This window comes from Schistocerca nitens, chromosome 4 (assembly GCF_023898315.1).
Source record: "Schistocerca nitens isolate TAMUIC-IGC-003100 chromosome 4, iqSchNite1.1, whole genome shotgun sequence".
In the NCBI taxonomy this organism is placed as follows: Eukaryota; Metazoa; Arthropoda; class Insecta; order Orthoptera; family Acrididae; genus Schistocerca; species Schistocerca nitens.
In genome coordinates, this window is record NC_064617.1 from 761751084 (window position 1) to 761759941 (window position 8858).

Consider the following 8858-nt stretch of genomic DNA (forward strand, 5'->3'; position numbering starts at 1 on the left):
GATGTGAGGATCGTGCTACAGGAGGCTCACCGCCCTCAGACATGATACGATTCAATGGTCGAAGATGGGCAAGCACACGTCATAGTGACGTGACTGAGAAGTCTGATGAGAATCTAGTGTCTCCCAGCACCCTATCGAGAGAGTGACGATATACGCCCCGGAAAAGAGCGGGGGAACTGAACTGACAAAAATGAAAGAAACGTTGAAAGTTTAAAAATTGGCAGGGATCTACGTGACTTCTCCTTCCCTTCGTGCTTGTCTCCTGATTATGAGAAGAAGCCTTTCCCTCGACTCCTGACTACAAACTCATTCTGTTGTCACAGAGTTATTTGTACACAATTATTTCGTGCAAGACGCATCATAAATAAACGACTCTTCCACTGTTACTGGCTTGATTTATGTGGCAAAAGTGTCTTTTGTGCACACAGTTGCCACCTAAACAGCATCCTCACTTTCAAAGATTTTCTCGCTGCTACTTCGCAAAAATTCTGTACGATCTGGTGACGGAAATGTGCTATTTAACCTAGATCTTTCGATCTATGTGATTAATGGCATGACAATGAAGTATGCAAAGGGTTATTGCTTCTAGGATATGTTAGTGATGCCGCAAAACTGCTTCTACAGGTCTAAAATGGCTGTGAGTAGGCCGTTCCCTTTAGCTATCTTGTCGATATAACACAATGCAACCACTAAATTTCACTTCAACAACATAGTCACTGAATTTTCTTCGCTCAAAGCAAGTAACTTCTAAATTATAGGACTGTGTAATACACTGAAGAGCCAAAGAGATTAGTACATCTGCCTAGTATCGTGTAAGGCCCCCGCGAGCACGCAAAAATGCCGCAACACGACGTGGCATGGACTCGACTAACGTCTGAAGTAGTGCTAGAGGGAACTAACACTATGAATCCAGCAGAGCTGTACATAAATCTGTTAAGAGTACGAGGGGGTGAACCACACATTGCACGGCATCCCAGATATGCTCAATAATTTCATGCCTGGGGACTTTGGTGACCAGAGGACTATTTCTGGAGGTATTTTTTCGGGTACAGTTTGGCAATTCTTCCAGGGAAGCAGGATCTAGTTTTTTTTATTATTATTATGGGACTTAACTACTAAGGTCATCAGTCCCTAAGCTTACACACTACTTAACCTAAATTATCCTAAGGACAAACGCACACACCCATGCCCGAGGGAGGAATCGAACCTCCACCGGGACCAGCCGCACAGTCCATGACTGCAGCGCCTTAGACCGCTCGGCTAAAAGGATCTACTGTAGGACTTTGTACATAGCTCGCAGCTGATATTAATTAAAGATAGAGCGACATATTTATACACATTTTAAGATTTTAAACATACTGTCGAAGAGAAACGATGAATGTAGTGTTGCGCAAATGATGTATCAGCTATTACATAGTGGACTTTACCGAATTAATTATGTCTGAAAGGATTTTATGAATGATATTTGTTGTGACAATATTGTTCTGTTTGTAGATGGAGTGAATTAGTGCAAGCATCTTACGAGCTGAATACAGTGGGTGACGGTAGAAACAGGTAATTTCTTACTGATTTTTCTGTAATAATCTTAGAAAGATGCTTTCGAACAGTCACTGACATATAAAATACCATCGAAATGTTATTGTTTCTATACCAATGGATCTGCTGGAATGAGGTTCGACATTCTGACCGACTGCAGCGTGTACAGGGATATAATTCTGGTACGTAGATATTTATAAGGAAAACGTACGATAATGTAAGCCAAAAATGTAGCAATAGGGAAGAATATTGAAAAAGTAGCAAGTGTTCGTCTAAACCCTTGATTCTTTAACGTGTGAAACAAGTTCGAGTATATTTAACCATCCCTTCACATAAAAAATTAATACCCGTCAGAATAAAGGCGTCTGTGTCAGCAGTGGTATCTTCTGTACAGACAGCAGTCTACATCCAGCAGTTGTTGAGTATAAACAAAGCGTTACGCTTAATGGTTGCCATGGGCAATCTCGGATGATCCACTTGTATTGGCGGCTATGTGAATGCCTTAGCGATTCCCAAAGTCGCATTTCACTATTTTATACTCTGCAAAACAACCTAACCAACCTTTCACTGTAACTGTACATGTAAATGGATGTGTGCTCGCATGTGAGAGACACGGAAATTGGGAGGATATGAGTAACTTTGAAGTCAGGGCTCGCACAGAAATACACTCCTGGAAATGGAAAAAAGAACGCATTGACACCGGTGTGTCAGACCCACCATACTTGCTCCGGACACTGCGGGAGGGCTGTACAAGCAATGATCACACGCACGGCACAGCGGACACACCAGGAACCGCGGTGTTGGCCGTCGAATGGCGCTAGCTGCGCAGCATTTGTGCACCGCCGCCGTCAGTGTCAGCCAGTTTGCCGTGGCATACGGAGCTCCATCGCAGTCTTTAACACTGGTAGCATGCCGCGACAGCGTGGACGTGAACCGTATGTGCAGTTGACGGACTTTGAGCGAGGGCGTACAGTGGGCATGCGGGAGGCCGGGTGGACGTACCGCCGAATTGCTCAACACGTGGGGCGTGAGGTCTCCACAGTACATCGATATTGTCGCCGGTGGTCGGCGGAAGGTGCACGTGCCCGTCGACCTGGGACCGGACCGCAGCGACGCACGGATGCACGCCAAGACCGTAGGATCCTACGCAGTGCCGTAGGGGACCGCACCGCCACTTCCCAGCAAATTAGGGACACTGTTGCTCCTGGGGTATCGGCGAGGACCATTCGCAACCGTCTCCATGAAGCTGGGCTACGGTCCCGCACACCGTTAGGCCGTCTTCCGCTCACGCCCGAACATCGTGCAGCCCGCCTCCAGTGGTGACGCGACAGGCGTGAATGGAGGGACGAATGGAGACGTGTCGTCTTCAGCGATGAGAGTCGCTTCTGCCTTGGTGCCAATGATGGTCGTATGCGTGTTTGGCGCCGTGCAGGTGAGCGCCACAATCAGGACTGCATACGACCGAGGCACACAGGGCCAACACCCGGCATCATGGTGTGGGGAGCGATCTCCTACACTGGCCGTACACCACTGGTGATCGTCGAGGGGACACTGAATAGTACATGGTACATCCAAACCGTCATCGAACCCATCGTTCTACCATTCCTAGACCGGCAAGGGAACTTGCTGTTCCAACAGGACAATGCACGTCCGCATGTATCCCGTGCCACCCAACGTGCTCTAGAAGGTGTAAGTCAACTACCCTGGCCAGCAAGATCTCCGGATCCGTCCCCCATTGAGCATGTTTGGGACTGGATGAAGCGTCGTCTCACGCGGTCTGCACGTCCAGCACGAACGCTGGTCCAACTGAGGCGCCAGGTGGAAATGGCATGGCAAGCCGTTCCACAGGACTACATCCAGCATCTCTACGATCGTCTCCATGGGAGAATAGCAGCCTGCATTGCTGCGAAAGGTGGATATACACTGTACTAGTGCCGACATTGTGCATGCTCTGTTGCCTGTGTCTATGTGCCTGTGGTTCTGTCAGTGTGATCATGTGATGTATCTGACCCCAGGAATGTGTCAATAAAGTTTCCCCTTCCTGGGACAATGAATTCACGGTGTTCTTATTTCAATTTCCAGGGGTGTAATTAAATGCTCGTTTTTCCCCCCGCGCCGTTCGAGAGTGGAGCGGTAGAGAGATAGCTTGAAGGTGGTTCATTGAACCCTCTGCCAGGCACTTTATTGTGAATAGCAGAGTAATCACGTAGATGTAGATGTAGAACTTCTTCAGTTTATTGTTATCAACAAGGAAACATACTTTTTCAGTCTGGGTTGTTAATCTGCTTAATATGTGGACTATATCTGTAAGTTTGTGTATCACTGCTGGCGACGGACTTAAGCTATTATTCAGCTAATGTTGTGATTGCCTCTAGTCCAGCACCCTACCATCCCTTTTCCCTTGTTCTTTATATATGATTGGAATTTAGGATGTTCTTTACGAAGGTCAGCTCCCATACTAATGCAGTCACGTTTAACGCAACTACCTTTTCACACTGAGAGAGCGTGAAACTTATGAAACTTTCACAACTTTGTTTGATTTTCGTTGTTAGTAAATCCTGAATAAAATTGCCATAGAAAGATATCCTACATTACTGATCTGCATAAAAGGAATGAAACACAAGAACCCTGAAAGAGCTTTAGAGCAGACTTATTTCACATATAGATTCCAGTCTTACCCTATAGCTCTATAGGTAGCAGCATCGCACGATAATACGATAATAGTTCTTGTACTCAGACATCTACGTGGATACCAACATATTCCTCTACGTCCTTCTTTCCCCCTAATGAACCTTTCTCAAGTAATTCACACCCACTTACATGCTGAAGATTTACTACCACTGCAGTCCTATAAAGCTCAAATACTTGATTCCTCCAATTGTATGCTTCGCGGATTAAGACAAAAATATCGGCCAAGTGCGAGTAGAAGTCGCGCACTGAGGGTTTCGTTCAAACTTAATTATGTATTATCTATATTTCATCCCCCCCATGAACCATGGACCTTGCCGTTGGTGGGGAGGCTTGCGTGCCTCATCGATACAGATAGCCGTACCGTAGGTACAACCACAACGGAGGGGTATCTGTTGAGAGGCCAGACAAACGTGTGGTTCCTGAAGAGGGGCAGCAGCCTTTTCAGTAGTTGCAAGGGCAACAGTCTGGATGATTGACTGATCTGGCCTTGTAACAATAACCAAAACGGCCTTGCTGTGCTGGTACTGCGAACGACTGAAAGCAAGGGGAAACTACGGCCGTAATTTTTCCCGAGGGCATGCAGCTTTACTGTATGATTAAATGATGATGGCGTCCTCTTGGGTAAAATATTCCGGAGGTAAAATAGTCCCCCATTCGGATCTCCGGGCGGGGACTACTCAAGAGGATGTCGTTATCAGGAGAAAGAAAACTGGCGTTCTACGGATCGGAGCGTGGAATGTCAGGTCCCTTAATCGGGCAGGTAGGTTAGAAAATTTAAAAAGGGAATTGGACAGGTTAAAGTTAGATATAGTGGGATAAAGTAGTAAAGGAGTTTTGCTATTTGGAGAGCAAAATAACTGATGATGGTCGAAGTAGAGAGGATATAAAATGTAGACTGGCAATGGCAAGGAAAGCGTTTCTGAAGAAGAGAAATTTGTTAACATCGAGTATAGATTTAAGTGTCAGGAAGTCTTTTCTGAAAGTATTTGTATGGAGTGTAGCCATGTATGGAAGTGAAACATGGACGATAAATAGTTTGGACAAGAAGAGAATAGAAGCTTTCGAAATGTCGTGCTACAGAAGGATGCTGAAGATTAGATGGGTAGATCACATAACTAATGAGGAGGTACTGAACAGGATTGGGGAGAAGAGGAGTTTGTGGCACAACTTGACCAGAAGAAGGGATCGGTTGGTAGGACATGTTCTGAGGCATCAAGGGATCACCAATTTAGTATTGGAGGGCAGCGTGGAGGGTAAAAATCGTAGGGGGAGACCAAGAGATGCATACACTAAGCAGATTCAGAAGGATGTAGGTTGCAGTAGGTACTGGGAGATGAAGAAGCTTGCACAGGATAGAGTAGCATGGAGAGCTGCATCAAACCAGTCTCAGGACTGAAGACAACAACAACAACAACATATTTCATCCATCCTGGGAATCGAGAGTCTCAACAAATTTTGCCTGTTAACGATATCGATATTGGCAAGATATTGGTCCCGGAATCCCAAAACTGTATCAAACTCACTATAGTAATTCCTCAGACTAGATCTCACACACAAAGAGACACGACTAGGGGACTGCAGTTTATAAAAGTAGGGAAAGTATATTTATTGAAACCCTTTTTATTTATTTACTCACACTTTATGTTTGCATGAGGATGATGAATGTTCATATTCTAAAAGATTACGTTTTTTGAGACATAATTACACTTTAACAAGTTTCCGATTTTTTTAATCTACTTGCTGTGTGAAACCTTGCTTCTTGAAATCAGTAATGAAACTATGCCAAAGGGAAGCACCCTAAACATTTTTATAACTGGATTACGAGTATCAATACATGTGACATAAATGGCCGTATCGTTTGACTGCGCTGACTCACCAAAAAATGGTTCAAATGGTTCTGAGAACTATGGGACTTAACGTCTGAGGTCATCAGTCCCCTAGAACGCAGGACTACTTAAACCTAACTAACCTAACGACATCACACACATCCATGCCCGAGGCAGGATTCGAACCTGCGACCGTTGCGCTGACTCAGAAGCTTAGAACTTTTTCACTGCCAGGGAACTATATTCCTTATTACGTGACCTACCTTTGAACTTAGTATGCCAAACTGTTCCAGAGATAAAGAGTCTTAACAGGCAGACATACAAACAGGCAGAGGGACAAATATGAGAAAAATATTTAAAGAATGGAAATAAATCATTTTCGAATTTTATTTCCTTTACTTGTACTGTAAAATCATGTTACATGCTAAATTTTATGATTCTAGGTGAACGAGAAGTACACCACAGGTTTTGATGAGTGTTTCCAAGCATCAAAATATCTGGCATAAATGCCGCATCTTTTGACTTAGGTGACTTACAATCTTAAAACTTGTACACTGTCAAGGGTCCATATATGTTGATATGCGATATGAATTTGGACCTGATAATGTCAACCTGTTCCAGAGAACACGGGTTATTAACAGTTGGACAGACAGACAGACCCTATAAGAGTTCCGCCTTTACAGACATAGTCACTGAACCTTAAAATTAAGATGGAACTGTACATGAGTAAAGGAGCAAAATAAACATTCAGTGGGCAGAGATCTACTACAATCGGTTTGGAAAAGACGGGTGAAAGCCATTGAACGCATCTTTTTAACAGGAACAATACCAGTATTGACCTCCAGCGATATATGAAAGATGACGACCAAAAACTGTACGTACGACTGAGAAGTTTAGCCTCGCTCCTCTGACATGAGAGTACACTATCATTCTGACTAAGTTCCTGTTCAATTCAGCTTCAAACCATCTGTCTCTTGCTGCACAGATCTCACATTCCACATGAGCTATTGCAAGTCGATAAATAATTAGCATTTTTGCATCCTGTCTGTTGAGGATTGGGGAAAACAATCACAGATTACTGAAGGTTTCTTTCTGAATGGCGGAAAAAACGTATATAGCTATCAACAACGTTAAGTCTTCAGATATCACAGGTTACTGAAATTTTCTTTCTGAATGGTGTAACAAACGTATATGCACTGCTGCACAAAATTAAATCAACAAACCGCTATTTCCCTGACCTGTTTTTAAATCGTGATATAATCATACAAACTGTCAACAGATGTCAATATGATAGTGTTCTGCGCGGAAGATGGAATTCCAGTCAACGGACAACCACGCCAACAATGGCGTCAGAGCACTTAACAAACGGGGCAGTGTCTCCTGGGTAGTCTCAAACCCACAGTAACTCTGTGCACACCCACAGATGCTGCAATATGGCAGAGAGAAAATGCCCACCAGACTCTCTGCAGTGGAGGACCGTAGGAAGAATGTGTTGCAGTTGTTTACGTTTTTTATTCTTGACATTATTTCTACTTTACCAACGTCTGTTTATACTGTTTTGTGGCAAAATAAATGCAAATTGCTTGTTCCTTTAAATCTGGACACCAATGCATTTCATCTGTTGTGTCCTTGTAACCGAGGAGTTTACGCTAGACTCGTCTTGATCCATAGCAGAGCAATCCATTCTTCTGATATCAATTTATATTCCCTCCGTATCCATAAAATGTTAGATATTATAGGCGGCAGGCGTCAATAACAAGAATAAATTGATGATCTGCTACACAGAACGGAAGGATAAGCGATTGGAGCTTTCATAGTGACTTTTCAACTCTAGGTTAAGGACGAAACTTCGACATCGCACTCTGACAGACTCAACGCTGACTCCCATACCGAACAGCGTAACAAATCTCGGCAACTGCAGACTGATACCAGGAACACCAACTGAAACAGTGGGCAAATCAGAAATCATCTTCAACTTATGTGAATTTAACAAAAAAAAAAAAAATGAAATACAGCAGCGTTATCAGTAACAGCATGTATTCATTTCACGCATGGCACAGACTAAAGAATATGGAACACTGAGGACTGTGGGCGCTGCGCCGTCGTATGCACTGCTCATTGTGTCACTGGTTCTGTCCACGTGGCACGCTTCGTCTACCTCTGATGTACGTCCGCAGCGACCCTGTCGCTAGAGAGTTCCAGGGTTTCTGACAGTTCGTCGCTATCGTTACCGGCCTTCAGGAAGTATATAAGATCAGCTCCCGTGTCAGAAAAGGTCACAGCAAATACTCGTTAATATAAGTAAAATGTTTGAACGGGTTTATAAATACAAGCTTCATCACAAATGCGTAAGTTAATGCATTAGGCTATGAAGGAGAAAAGTATCATATTCTCGGTACAGGCATCGACGTTAAGACCTCTTGTTGCGAAATACTTTCGCAGCAGACTGTAAGGCATCATCTGACCATATTCCGTCCTTTTCATAGCGATTCACTTCTTTTAGTGGAATATCACACTCGAAATAACATGATTTATTTGCTTCGAACCACTTTTCGAATCCTTGTGATCAACAGAGACTTAAGAAAATAAGTAAGGTACACGTGTCGCACCACGCTAAGACCACTGCGCATCAAGAGAAAGGCGCTGTCAGAAGAGAGTATGCATTCCGGGTTTGCTGCCGACACACTTCTGCTGCCGTACGGTTATCAGCTGCATCACAGTGGAGGAGTGAAGTGGCACAAAAGTTGAAGTACGGGGGAAGGTTTACTGTTGTGGGCAAAGCGTCTAAACTACAATTATGACGGT